At 39.4% G+C, this 15,566-nt stretch overlaps 1 protein-coding gene across 1 annotated transcript in view; it reads left to right on the forward strand.

The window, feature by feature from the left end:
* The window catches only part of MYO3B (myosin IIIB), a 454,205-nt gene that overhangs the window by 343,996 nt on the left and 94,643 nt on the right, over positions 1-15,566 (forward strand). The window lies entirely within an intron of this gene.

Here is a 15,566-nt window from a genome sequence, read left to right on the forward strand (position 1 = left end):
CAGTTTGGCATGAGAGCTAGTTTCCGATATGTCCAACACATCTTACAGACAGATGAGGTTACTCTACCACCCCAGCAACGTCTTTAATGTGCTCACCCGTGGGCAGACTTAATCTGTCCCTAAACATATTTGCCATCAGCAAACAATAAGAACATTAGCAAACAACGTCTTGAGTTCAGCAAAGTTGACCTGCAGTGTTAGATTCACTTTCTATCTGGAAAACTTGCACATTTACAGAGCTTGGGTCTATCAACAGCTGGAGAAACATCATCTAAAACTGAATGATATTTTCAAAAGTCTAAAAAGCTGCTTTCTAACTTTGTACTGTAAATGTCAAGCAGTTCTCTTTTTTTATAAAAAGCCTTTTTTTTTTTTAGTATAATAAAGCCTGTACTTTTTCTAAAGAAATCTCAACCTCTATCTGTCTCCCTTTCCTTCTTTCTCTCTCAAACTCTCTTTCTTTGTCTCTCTCGCTATAGAAGTAATACCTCTAACATTCTGATTTCTAACCTAAAGGACACCTTCAGGACAATTTTCAGTAATGACAAAATCTGACAAATTCTTCTGACCATTTTGCCATCCCTTATTCTCTTCCTGCATTACTCATTCCATGAGTTTGGGAAATTCTAGAAATTCAGCACATTTCTGGTGTCAACTTTTGCTTGAATCCTCATCAAGACCTTTGCTCAATTAAAGCTCAGAATGAGTTTTTGACAAAAAGTATGTTTGCATAGCGGGCTTCCCTGATAGCTCAGTTGGTAAAGAATTCATTTGCAATGCAGGAGACCCCAGTTCAATTCCAGGGTTGGGAAGATCTGCTGGAGAAGGGATAGGCTATCCACCCCAGTATTCTTGGGCTTCCCTTGTGGCTCAGCTGGTAAAGAATCTGCATGCAATGTCCTGGGTTTGATCCCTGGGTTGGGAAAATCTCCTGGAGAAGGGAAAGCCTACCCACTCCAGTGTTCTGGCCTGGAGAATTGGGGTCACAAAGAGTCAGACACAACTGAGCACCTTTCATTTCATTTTCACCTTTGCATATGGAGGCTATTTTGAAAGAAAAGAAACTTGAGAAAAGAAAACTTGCTCAAGCTGAAAATATTGTAGGAAACAATATTTGTATAAAAATGAATTCTATGTGAAAGCAATTCTTTATGAACAGTTAGAAAAACTGAGACTATAATCCTCCAGGTTGAAAGAAGATTAACTTTGCATGTGTCCACAGCCTTTTAAACCTTATTTCATTTTACCCTCTGGATTAGAAGGAAAAAATATTAGTGTTTCAGCTCCAAGTGTATTTTGTGAATTAAACAGCAGCTTGCTCCTACCTGTAGGACACAAATATGCAAGCATATTTCCCATTAGCATTGCCATGGTTACTTTAAATTCAGAAGGAACCCTGACAAGTGTTTGCCACAGAAGCCGTTGACAGTGGCAATGCCGCACTCTCTGTATGCATCTTAGTAACTTCTCAGACTTGTCTCCTTAATATAACAGGAGGAGAGCTGAATTTTTTCTTTACATCTGAATGGTGTAGGTCAGGGAGACAGAGAAATAGAGAGTTCTAGTGAAACAAAGCTCCAGCAACTGCTGTGATTGGGAAATTAGATAATAAACAGCCCCTGATACTGAGATTCTAATGGCTTAAGATCAACACAGTCTGGAGAGGCAGGCAGGAGTGGCCTTCCACACTCTGGCCCAGACCCTCCCTGGAGAGCTCTTTGTGTCAACAAGAACAGCTAGAGCTCCTGGCCGGCTCCCAGCACTCAGAATGGGGCTATCATTTTTGTTTGCTTTGCAAATATCTTAATGGGAAGTGGTTCAACACCACCTATGGGTTAATCTGAGAGGTTCTGCTTGGCAGCTGTTAGCTCTGAGAACCACATGGCCATTCTCCGATGGAGGGAGTCGGGCTGACTGTTAACTGCCCAGTGCCAGGTTGAGGCATCTTCTTTGCTTATTGGATTTACTGACTGGCAGGAAGCACCTTGTTGTCTTTTATTTTTAGTTTCTTCCTCCTGGGAGGGTAAGAATGCTATTCTCAGATTCAATTGTGCTTTTCCCTCTAGGGCAAAATGGTTGTTTGGATTAGTTTCACTAGCAGGTAATATGTTTCTTTCACCCAAACTTATTCTCATAGGACCTGAAATATAATAATAAAAGTGGTGTGGTGGTGATGGAGATGCCAGTACTGTTGCAGGAAGAAGGATCTTGTATGTGAGTCTTGGCGGGAGGGCTACACAGCCCTGCCTTCACCTGGGATCTCGAGAGCTGAATAGACTGAATTTCTTCAGAATCCCTGCTCTACTGTTCTCTCAGTTCTCTTCTCGGCCTAAATTCGGGTTTCACTTCTCTCAACCCATGGGAATGCTTCCTTTGGTGACTTGGCCAGCTCATGCCTTTCTGGATCTGTGTCAGCTGACATTGGCACAAATGAGTCCTTTATGCTTTCCTCGCTGGATTTTAGGCAGGGTTAGATGCTTTTCACAATGCAGGTTAGGGAAGTTTCTACACTAATGACAGAATTGTAGGCAATTATTGCCCCATTTGTAAAAACACAAAAAGCTTAGATGACTCTGCAAATCCTGGTACTAATGTCCAGCTGCCCACAGGAACAGTGCAGCCTTGCTTTTAAGACCTTTTCCTTTCCTGAAGGTTTCCACACCTATTTGTAGGGTTGCCTAGTGGTTGAGAGCAGGGACCCTGGAGTCGACTAGACTTGCTACTACTAAGGGTAAGATCTTGATGAACTTACTTATTTTATCAGTGTCTCTGTCTCCTTATCTTTAAATGGAATGTAAAAATTGACATGATTGCCTCACAAGGTCATGAAAGTTAAATGAGACAACGTACACAAATCACACGGCATCTCATCTGATGCCGTAACACTCATAAGTAGTAGTAATAAGGAGAGTTATTGTTTTTTTGGAGGAATTCATCTTTCTTTATGTACTCCTTAAGTATTATATGTTCCTCTCTGAAGTCCTTGTTTTGAAGTCTGTTACTCCCAACCCATTAAAATTAAGCCAAATTGAGGACAACTTCACCATCAAAGTAAGTAATGATAAAAGAATATAATATATTGGATAAAGTAAGAATTCATGAATCCACATTGATAGAAGGAAGGAGGAAATGAAGGAACAAAGGAGGCAGAGGAAGGAAGAGAGGTAGGGGAGGAAGGAAGGGAGGTGGGGAAGGAAGAAACAGAGCAGGCTTTTCCTTGCAGTCAAATGTGAAACACGTGTAAAAAGAATGAAGGCAGAAAATCACCATTGCCAGCTATCAAAATAGTCATTGTTTCAGGCAGGACTCTTCCATAGGTGCTAAAACTAATAGGCGAAAGCTTAAGGGGTAACAGTATTTTAGAAGAAATCTTCATAAGATGTTTATTAGTTTCAAAAGAACAGTGGGAGAAACCTGGCAGACACCACCTTAACAAAGTGATGAAAGTTAGTATCACCAATAATCAGACAATTGACAGCACATGCTTCCTGATAGGACACACAAAAATAACATCACTTCAGTGGATTTCCAGCAAAATATGCATAACTTGAATTTAATCATGAAGAAACAGCAGACAAACCAAACAAAAGGACTTCTTCCAAAATGACTGAGCCGTGGGCTTCAAAATCAAATGCAAAGTGTGATTGAAGAAGTGTTCCCGGTGAAAGGAGATTTAAGGAACATGACAACTGAATACAATGCACAATCCAAAGTTTTCTTTTTCTATGGAAGACATCATTGAGACAATTGGCAAAATCTGAATTTAATCTATACATTGGGTAATGGCACTGTAGTAATATTAATTTCCTGACTTTGAGCGTTGCGCTGCAGTCATATAGGAGAACACCCTTGCTTTTAAGAAACACACACTGAAGTATTTAGGGGTAAAGGAGTATCAGGTACAACTGACTCTTAGATGATTTGGAAAAAAACATTACGTATTTTTATGTGTGTATTATCAGTATACATGTACCAAAAGAAAGTCAGAGACACAAAGAGAGGATGAAGCAAATGCGCACATTCTAATATCTGGAGAATCTGCTGAGGAATATACAGAATTCCGAACATTATTCTTGTGTCTTTTTTCTAAATGTGAAGTTGAATTAAGTTAAAATGTTAAAAAAAAAAAAAAAAAAAGACAGTACTACATCCGTCTTCTAGACAGGGCAGTCCATCAGCCACTTTCTCTTTAGAAACTGATCCCTCTCCATCCACACCTACATCAGCTGTCCGCATCAGCGTGGCACTGCTAGGTATCTGTCCTTGAGCACCACTGTGACCTCACTGACTAGTCAGCACCCACCACACACGATCTTGTTTGGACTTTTTCACCTCATTTTTCAACACTCCCTAACTAGTGTTTCTTATGCCCCCTCCTTCATCTGTCTGTGGGTCCCCTGACTTCATGCCATGCTCATCCGGCTCTGCATTTCAGTGCTTCTTGCTTTTCTTTCCGCAAACTGAGCACTGCTTTCAGAACTAAGGGAGGAAAACGAGATTAAATATTATCTTTGAGGGCTGCTCTGGTGACAAGAGCATCATCCAACGAATGTGGCTGTTAGACCCGTTTCTCCCTCCAACTCACTTGAACATGTTATATCAGCCCCTGGGCCTCAGTTTCCCCACTTACAATGTGAAAAAAAGTGTAGTGAATGCTCTCTGAAGTTTGCTTTGCCTCTACAAGTCTTTAAAGTGCTAAGCCTGTAACTTAACCCGGAAGTTACCTATGACCCCACCCAAAGAAGAGAGGAAGGTTCCAGAATGAAAGCCATTCCAGATACTTGTCACTGTCATTCTCTATCCTGTGGAGCCTGAAGTGTCCATGTTCAGGGACTTGTCTTGCAGAACTGCAATAAGTATAACACGTTACTGAGTGTGTGTTTGATTTCTAAATTCTAACCATATAGGCATCTCAATTTAACCCTTTTAAAACCCTGTTATCTTATATTTTTATTTTATTCTGCCAGAAAGGACAAGTTAATCTTTTTGCCCTAGTTTTGACAAGACTTTTTATTTATGTTTTGCTGATGAAGAAGCTGAGGTGCTGATTTGCCCAAGTTAGAGTTGCCATATTTGGCAGATAAAGATACAGGATACCCACTGATATTTTCAGTTCAGTTCAGTTCAGTCGCTCAGTCGTGTCCGACTCTTTGTGACCCCATGAATCGCAGCACACCAGGCCTCCCCGTCCATCACCAACTCCCGGAGTTCACTCAGACTCACGTCCATCAAGTCAGTGATGCCATCCAGCCATCTCATCCTCTGCCGTCCCCTTCTCCTCCTGCCTCCAATCCCTCCCAGCATCAGAGTCTTTTCCAATGAGTCAACTCTTCGCATGAGGTGGCCAGAGTACTGGAGTTTCAGCCTTAGCATCATTCCTTCCAAAGAAATCCCAGGGCTGATCTCCTTCAGAATGGACTGGTTGGATCTCCTTGCAGTCCAAGGGACTCTCAAGAGTCTTCTCCAACACCACAGTTCAAAAGCATGAATTTTTAGGCTCTCAGCTTTCTTCACAGCCCAACTCACATCCATACATGACCACAGGAAAAACCATAGCCTTGACTAGACAGACCTTAGTCGGCAAAGTAATAGCTCTGCTTTTGAATAAGCTATTTAGGTTGGTCATAACTTTTCTTCCAAGGAGTAAGCGTCTTTTAATTTCATGGCTGCAGTCACCATCTGCAGTGATTTTGGAGCCCCCAAAAATAAAGTCTGACACTGCTTCCACTGTTTCCCCATCTATTTCCCATGAAGTGATGGGAACAGATGCCATGATCTTCGTTTTCTGAATGTTGAGCTTTAAGCCAACTTTTTCACTCTCCTCTTTCACTTTCATCAAGAGGCTTTATAGTTCCTCTTCACTTTCTGCCATAAGGGTGGTGTCATCTGCATATCTGAGGTTATTGATATTTCTCCCGGCAATCTTGATTCTAGCTTGTGCTTCTTGAAGCCCAGCGTTTCTCATGATGTACTCTGCATATAAGTTAAATAAGCAGGGTGACAGTATACAGCCTTGACGTACTCCTTTTCCTATTTGGAACCAGTCTGTTGTTCCATGTCCAGTTCTAACTGTTGCTTCCTGACCTGCATATAGGTTTCTCAAGAGGCAGGTCAGGTATTTTAATTTTATGTAAAAAACAGATTGCTTTTTAACATAAGTATGTCCCATGAAGTATTTGAAAATTTTTATAGTAAAAGAACTATTCATCTTGTACCTGGAATACAAATTTAATTGAGTGTCCTATATTTTATATAACAACACTAGCCTAAGTGCTTTGGAACTAATGTATCATGAATATGTGTATATATATCATGAATATATAAATATATATATATATATACACGCACGCATCATAAAGTGTGTTGCTCAACTTTTACCAAGTGTTTACATCAATCCTCCAGCCCCAAGGTACCGTAACATATAAAGTTTTTTTACCCATTAGGAGCATTTTATTGACAACACTTTCAAAGACGTGAATTCCGTTTTATTTACTAGTGTTAGGCACTCAGTCATGTCTGACTATTTGAGACCCCATGGGCAAGCGGGCTGCGTCTCTGGGGTCGCACAGAGTCGGCCACGACTGAAGCGACTTAGCCGCAGCAGCACATAAACTAGCAGTGCTCACTGGGAGCAACGGCACCATGAAATATTTGTCAGCCTTTTTGAGCCCTTTTATGACTCTCTCCTTGAGCCATGTTCTAAAATTTAGAATGTGTCCAAGAGTAAACAAATATCCATATACTTAAGCATAATTTGCATATTCAACTTATTGAGTAACGACACTGACTTGGGGTAAGATACAGTGCATGCATTCAAAACAGAAAAGTTACCAAGTAGCAAACCCAATGAAAAACTAAGAATACAAAAGCTGTGATCATTCTTTTTTGTTTTCTGTTTTCCTACTATAGTGGTGACCTTATTTTGTATGACTTCTCTTTTCATTTCTCCTATGTTTTTTGAATTTCCTTCATATCATATATGAAACCCCAGGAATAATGTTTTCCCTCTTCAGAATCAAGAAATGTCAATTAAAATAAAAATGAGTTACTTTTTTTTTAACTTAAGAGGTAAGCAAAGATGAAAAATACTGATAATAGCCAGTGTTGATGATACGACAAACGGGGCCTTTCATACTTTTATAGTTATGAGTGTTAATTTTTGTTACTTTTTAAAGGAGAATTTGATGATACAATTCAAAAGCTTTAAAATAGAAAATTTGTTCATCATTTAAGCTAATAGCTTTAAATTTATCCTGATCAAAAATTGAAAAAGTAAGCAAGGTGAAAAGACAGCCTTCTGAATGGGAGAAAATAATAGCAAATGAAGCAACTGACAAACAACTAATCTCAAAAATATACAAGCAACTTCTGCAGCTCAATTCCAGAAAAATAAACGACCCAATCAAAAAATGGGCCAAAGAACTAAATAGACATTTCTCCAAAGAAGACATACAGATGGCTAACAAACACATGAAAAGATGCTCAACATCACTCATTATTAGAGAAATGCAAATCAAAACCACAATGAGGTACCACTTCACACCAGTCAGAATGGCTGTGATCCAAAAATCTGCAAGCAATAAATGCTGGAGAGGGTGTGGAGAAAAGGGAACCCTCCTACACTGTTGGTGGGAATGCAAACTAGTACAGCCACTATGGAGAACAGTGTGGAGATTCCTTAAAAAATTGCAAATAGAACTACTTTATGACCCAGCAATCCCACTGCTGGGCATACACACTGAGGAAACCAGAATTGAAAGAGACACATGTACCCCAATGTTCATCGCAGCACTGTTTATAATAGCCAGGACATGGAAACAACCTAGATGTCCATCAGCAGATGAATGGATAAGAAAGCTGTGGTCCATATACACAATGGAGTATTACTCAGCCATTAAAAAGAATTCATTTGAATCAGTTCTGATGAGATGGATGAAACTGGAGCCAATTATACAGAGTGAAGTAAGCCAGAAAGAAAAACACCAATACAGTATGCTAACACATATATATGGAATTTAGGAAGATGGCAATGACGACCCTGTATGCAAGACAGGAAAAAAGACACAGATGTGTATAACGGACTTTTGGACTCAGAGGGAGAGGGAGAGGGTGGGATGATTTGGGAGAATGGGAATTCTAACATGTATACTGTCATGTAAGAATTGAATCGCCAGTCCATGTCTGACGTAGGGTGCAGCTTGCTTGGGGCTGGTGCATGGGGATGACCCAGAGAGATGTTGTGGGGAGGGAGGTGGGAGGGGGGTTCATGATTGGGAACGCATGTAAGAATTAAAGATTTTAAAATTTTAAAAATAAAAAAAAAAATAATAAAGTGACTAAGAACACGTCCTTTTTAGGAAGGATTGAAATCCAGTGTAGAATTAGATAATGTTAATGACTTGGGAATTCCTGAGTTTGTTTTTCTCTTGGTAGAGAATACATTCCTCACGCATCTGACTTAAAGGGAAGCTCCATTTCGGCCTGGAGGAGTGCTTATTTTGTTTTGTTGAAAGTAGTCTCTGGTAGGAGTTTCTCTTTACTGATGCTGACAAGAACCCATCATATAAGAATAGCTGCTTCACAGAACTTTGATGTTTCTATGTCTTGTCTTCTCTCTCTTTTCTGGTTGGAGACTAGTTGTAAATAAAGATTCTCAGATCTTGTTCATTAAGTTGGCAGCAGGGTGCAGGGGGAAGTATGAGGGGAGGGATGTATGATGTGAATGTGCTCCAATTTATATTTTGATGATAACCATTGATGGGTGTCCATCTTTTGGCTCTACTATAGAAATACATTCTTAATGAATTAAATGGAAACATATCTCCTTACTAGTATTTTAATAGTTTATATCAGATCATGAATCCTCTTAGAAGCATTGTGCTCTGATACTTTGTGTCTCATTTTTAGTTGAAGGTTAAGAGAATGTAGTATTTTAATCCCAACTCTGCCAATACCTTTGTCTAGAGGCATGTTGCCAAATTTGTCTTTTATGAAATTTTTTGTCTCCAAGAAAGGAAGGATTACAGTTTTTCCTCCCAGATTGAGTTGGTGTAGTGTATTCTTGGTTATCAAAATACTCATAGTTTGGGGACTTTGAAATGGTAAATATTTATGATGTGTGAAAAAGCATGATATATAACAGTATGATCTCAATTATGTAAAAACGGGTGCTTAGTTGTATAAATACATAAATAAACGAGACCTAGAAGGACACATCAAATGATAAACTAAAAAAAAAAAATTTTTTTTGGATATTAAACTGGATATGCTCATAACTATATGGACATATCCTTAATGACCCATTATTTACCAGGTGGTTCCAGTGGTAAAGAATCCATCTGCCAATGCCGGAGACAAAAGAGATGCAGGTTCAATAACTGGGTGGGGAAGATCCCCTGGAGTAGGAAATGGCAACCCACTCCAGTATTCTTGCCTGGAAGGCCCCATGGACAGTGGGCTACAGTCCATGAGATCACAAAGAGTCAGACATAACTGAGTAACTGAGCACATTTATAATGTCATAAAACTGGAAACAAATATCCAAAAATAAGAGATTACTTACATCGCTTGTGATACCAACCAATTATGTAGTATTGTACAGCCATAAATATGACATAGGTGTATACTACATAATTGTTATGTTGTATTCCACTTAAATATATGGGAAGATGCTCATAATACAAAAAGTAAGTTATAATGGCAAATATATCATGAGCCATTATTTTTTAATGTATATTATATACATAGAAAAGCATCTGAAAATATATGAAGCAAGATTATATCTGGGTGTGGATATTCTTCCATTTCTTTATTTTCTTCTCCTTGAATATCTGTATTTTATACAGTACAACAGTGAATATATATTTTTAATCAGAAAGAGGGAACAAAGGAAACATTCTGCTACCAGTTCATTTAGTCATTTACTTTGGGGAGAAAGTCAGATATTGCTGCATTTTCATTGATTAGTGATTGGTGAATATTCAGACCACTTGGGAGTTGAGAGCATTTTCATCAAATAAAAGCTAGAGAAGAAAAGATAAAACTGATGAGCATAGCAATAGGAACAGCTCTGATATCTCAAAAGCCAAGTGTATTATGGTACTTGCTCTTTGCTCTCTCCCTTGATCAAAATTTGATAAAGCTCACCTTCACTAGATGATTTTCAGACATTTTTAATTGGTCAGGATGTAAGTACCAGATAAGTCAGTTGCAGAACCAAGTTTTCAGTATGGTTATGCTCAGTAGACTGTGGAAATACACCAAGGACCTCCAACTCTGCCCCAAGTGGGAGAGGTAGCCAGGGTGGGGATGGGGCAGTAGTGACTCTTCAGAGGAGCCAACACCAGAGCTAAAGGGTAAGGATGCAATGGCCAGGTGGTCAAGGAAGAAGATGCCATTGCAGATAAAAGCACAGAAATATGAATACAGCCCTGGGAGATTTAGCATGTGCTTGGCAAATATTCATTGTGGTGGTGAATAGAAAGCAACACAGCATTCTAGAAATCTTAACTTTCTGGTTTTTGTAATATACATGCATTAACTTATACACTTTGGGTGCCTTCCAACTTAATAATTTGTGTTCTTAAAGCATTATCCTCCAATCTTCTGTGCTTTCAAAGCTATTTAAATAAATGTAAGCAGTAAGAATATGCAATGACACCTAGCTGATATAATTCAGGAAAGAGTTGATACATAGTTGATACAATGTTGGTAGATTCAAATCTGGGTATTGTTTCACATTTATACCCTCAGCCCTTTGAATGTTCACATTCCATGTAAGAACTAAACAAGAATTCCTGAGTTGCCATTTGGGTTCAGCCTATGGCCAGCTCATATAGAAGCCTTGTTAGCACTCAGGTTAGCATGGGATCTTTTACAGTGCTCAGGTTAGCATGGGATCTTTTACAAAGGGCAGTGTCCTCTTCTCTGATACCATTCCTTAAATGTCTTAATTTACCTTCAGAACTTGAACTTACTGAAACCATTTCTCAAGGTGTTTGTGTTTCTATTATCTTTCATAGTAATAACTTCCAGAAGGAAAATTGTTTGACTTATTTGTCTGAAGCGTGCCTCCCTCAAGATTCATGGGTCTCCTACTGTGTTAAAATATCTTAGTCTGAGCATAACTTTGGCAGGATGGATTGATTGCTGCTTCTTAGAAAAAAGAAATTGACCTCTTCATATTAAAAACTCCATGTACAAAAGGTTCTTTTTTTTTTTCTTTTCAGAGTTATCAAAGAGGCAAGAACAAATTTGCTTGGTTATGTTGATTAGCCTTTCTCCCAGGGCTACCAAGTAAGACAAGAGTTTCCAGGAGCTATTCCCAAATCTGAAGACAGTAGGAAGCTAAGAAAAATCTACCCACAATGAATAACTGCCATCTTATTCAGAGATTGCAGAAATTAAGGTTGAATAACCTTAATTTCAAAATAAGCTGCTTTAAAATAGAATATGCTTGTAAGTGAATGACTAACTGTCTCATTAGTGAACAACTAGTAGGATTCTCAGTTCTAGAAACCATTCTACATTATAACCGATAAAAGATAAGACACAATCTTGCAAGTTTTATCAAAATTAATAAAAACTGCACAAAGAAATTTAAATGAAATCTAGAAAATGGCAAATCAAAGGGAAGCCAGCACGTCTCTATTCCTGTCTAGGAAAAAAAGTGACTGAGTCTAACCCTAAAGCTGAAAAAGGCCAGTTAGAAGACCAGCCTGATTGGTCAGATCCTCGAAGAGCACCCTGCTTCCTTTGTTTTCCTTCGAATGTGTAATTTGGTCTGCAGAGTATAACAACGAATTAGTCAGGGGCAAAGTTTGGTCCAGGCTATTGTATTCACTGTAAAGTCACACAATAGCATTCTGCTTTTCAAATATGACTGTTTTGAGTTTGGTTAGTACAACTCAGCTCCCGAAAATACATTACCCCTCAAAGAACTGGCAGATTAATTTTTGGAGGCTGCAAAGCTGAGACCCAGTTTTGGACCAAGGTGACTTCACCTAGTGCTGCCAGCCCAGCATGACAAAGCCAGCTGGCCTCGTGGATCTTTGCTGCACAACAGAGATGCTGTGGCATTCTCAGTGGCCATGTGCTCGAGAGCCAGCCTCCACCCTGCTTCTCTTCCTGTTGCATTGGGATTGGTTTAAGAAAAGAGAATTAGATTTGAGTTTGTTTGGGGGCTTATTCAAGGGAGCGACCGAGCAGAAGGGTTTTCAATGGTGACAGAGTTTTCATCTCCCCAAGAACCCACAATTCAATGAACTGACTGCCGTAAAGCAGCGGAGTGGCCAAGCCCTTGAGGCAATCTGCTTGAGACTTCAGTCATGGCTTCTGAGAGGCTACAGGAGCCCTGGAAATATGCAGTGGATCATTTCCAGAGAGACAACTACCTCCTCTTCACCACCCTTTGATAACCAAATGGACTGCTTCTGTCATTTAGCATCAGATTCCTAACAGAGGCTGAGAAAAATATGTTATTTCAAAAAATTTCTCCTACAGATTCAAAATAATACCATGCTTTAAAATAAATAATTTGTTATCATCATCTAATACCAATCAAAATTTCCTAGTTGTTTGAAGAATTGTCCTTTATACCTGTTTGTCCAAGTCAGGATCTAATGTAGGACATCACATTATATCAAGTTGTTATGTCCCCTAAATCTCTATTAATATATGACTCCCCTTTTTCATGACACTGATTTGTTGGAAGAATGAACCAGTTATCCCATAAAATAAACTCATCTTCTATATTTGCCTGCTTGATTTTTTGCAGTCCTAGTTTTCCCCCTCTATACTGGGTGTTTTAGATAAACTATACATTAGATCTAAAAGCTTTGATTAAAGTTAAGTTTTTAACTAAATGAAAAAGTATAAGTATCCTGGGTGATGTTGAATATTTCATATTGTCTCACATCACAAGACAGTGTTGTGTGGGCATTAGTGTGCTAAAATTGCACTGAATTGAGGTGGTATACATATCCAGTATGCAGTTCCCTTACTCTCCTTGTGACCTAAAGAAGGAATCTGTGTGGTGGTGCTTTGGCATCACATTGCACGCCCTATTCACCATCAACCATTTGTCTAACATTTTATCAGCAACTGATAATTTGTATCTGAATCAGTAACTTCCCTTTGGAGTCTCCTTTTTATGTAGGCAGGTTTTATGCTGCACTATTTACTAGTTATGACATTTAACCAAGTCATTAGCTTGAAAGTGAAAATTGCTTAGTTGTGTCCGACTCTTTGTAACCCCATGGACTATACTCCAGGCCAGAATGCTGGAGTGGGTAGCTTTTCCCTTCTCCAGGGGATCTTCCCAACCCCAGGACTGAGGCCAGGTCTCTCGCATTGCAGGTGGATTCTTTACCAGCTGAGCCACCAAGGAGTCATTAGCTTCTTGATCCTTAATTCCCTCACCTGTAAAATGGGTATAAAAATAGAACTAATCCACATGGTTGTTGGAAGTATTAGATGAGATAACCGTGTATCCATGCTTTGACCATGGCCTGGTGGCACGTACGCAGGTAATAAGTATTGACTGTGTTTTGGTGATGACAACTTGCAAAGTGTTATCCATTTGCTGCCAGGCTCAAGTCCCTGAGGCAAATGGCAAGATATCTGATAAAATTGCTGCAAAAGAGTTGAGGCAGTTACAGACTTTTGAAGAAAAGTGACTTCTACCTTTTTTTCTTTTTCTTTTAAGGCTAAAGTTGTTTCAAATAAGGGCTGCTCAGATTAGTGTTTTCTAAGATATGTTGTAAGAACCAGGGCCTCAACATGCCCCAGTGAAGGGAGGCTTCCATTGTCAGGATAATGTCTGGGAAATGCTGCCTGTTCTCTCCTACTGTTGAGGTTTTATTGTGCATGTTATTAAGTTAAAGATTCTGGAAATCTTCTTAGGAAAGAAACCTGCTTAACTTTGTTTAATCAAGTATTTTCTAATCTGTTTGCCTTTGGACACTACTCATCCTACCTTTGCCTTTTAAAACCAAGTAACAAATGCAAAAATTGTATTGCGATACGTTAGATCCTCCCAAAGATTTGAATGACAAGGTAGTCAAACTGATGAGCCAACCCTCAGTGTATTGTTGGAAGGTATGTGTATTGACCTTTGGGTCCTGAAAATCCTTGCAAACTAGAGGAGTTAAAAGGTTTCATTCTTTTGTTGGGGCAGGAAAGGCAGAAATTGGAGACCCCGTGGTAATTCAACAGCCAAATTATCTTCCTTAGGTTTTCTCCAGAGCCCACCAGGACTCCTGGAAGACCTGAATCCACCTCTCTATAGGTGTCCCACTGCCACGGGGACCTGCCTAAGCTGACAGGAATGAGTTCCATGGGCCCAAGGGCATGGGGGTATCATTCTTCAGAGGAAAAGCAGCGTATTTGGAATCAGACTAACAGGGGTCAGTGTCTTAGCTAGGCCAGGTATGTGCCATGATCCCTGGGCAGACCTCTTACCCTCTCTGATCTACAGTTTCTTCAGCTGTATAATATAGGCAATTAAAGCACTTAGCTCAAATGGTTGTGAAATCCTTATTAGATATATAAACACATTTTTAAAATCTGAAAACTATATAAATGCTAGTTAATTTAATTTTAATGTAAAGGGTATTCTTCATGGGCCATATTTTGGGAGTCCACTAGTCATCCTTTTATTTATTCCACTTGTGAAATATTTATTGAGCACTTATAGAGTACTACGTACAGAGTTAAGTGCTGATACAGAGTACATAATAAAGCAGACTGTGTCTCTGCCTTCTTGGAATCTAACATTCCATAGTGGGAGACATTTGACAAACAAGTATAGACACAAATAAATATATCAGCATACTCTCCTCTCCACAGATATTGATGTGATACTTTTAGATGGGTATATTGCTTATAACCTGGAGTAGGAAATGGCCACCTACTCCTGTATTCTTGCCTGAAAAATTCCATGAGCAGAGAAGCCTGGCAGGCTACAGTCCATATGGTGGCAAAGACTCGGATATGACTGAGCTCTTATGTGCATTGCTTATCATCTATATATAGATGCATTTTGAAGGTGGTACTAATGAACCATTCACAGAAATTCAGAAAATGAAATGCTCAGCTTAAATAAACAGTAAGGGTTTTAATATAGAACTAGGAGAGTCCTTAGGAATGGTTCATTTCAATCCCCTCCTTTTATAGGTGAGGAAAACTAGAACCCAGAATACCATAGAAATTTACCCGATCGAATGTGTGTGAATGTGCACGCCTGCCTGTGTGTTTGTGTAAGAGAGACAGACACACCCAGAGACAGAGGGTGGATTTTGAAGCAGGACTTAGATATCCAGGCTTCCCTATGCCTAGTCAGTGCTTTCCATACTCCTGGCTTCCATCTGAAAGGAATTCTAAGAGCCTGTTTTAGCAGTGAGTGAGCTATAATCATCACACTCTTAAACATTTTTTTAAAAATAATTTCTACTGTTTTTTGGCTGTAATGTGCAGCATACGGGATCTTCATTCCCCGGTCAGGAATCTATCCCAGGCCCCCTGCCATGGAAGTGCAGAGTCTCAGCCACTGGACTGCCAAGGAAGTC

Source organism: Capra hircus, chromosome 2 (genome assembly GCF_001704415.2).
Source record: "Capra hircus breed San Clemente chromosome 2, ASM170441v1, whole genome shotgun sequence".
Lineage (NCBI taxonomy): Eukaryota > Metazoa > Chordata > Mammalia > Artiodactyla > Bovidae > Capra > Capra hircus.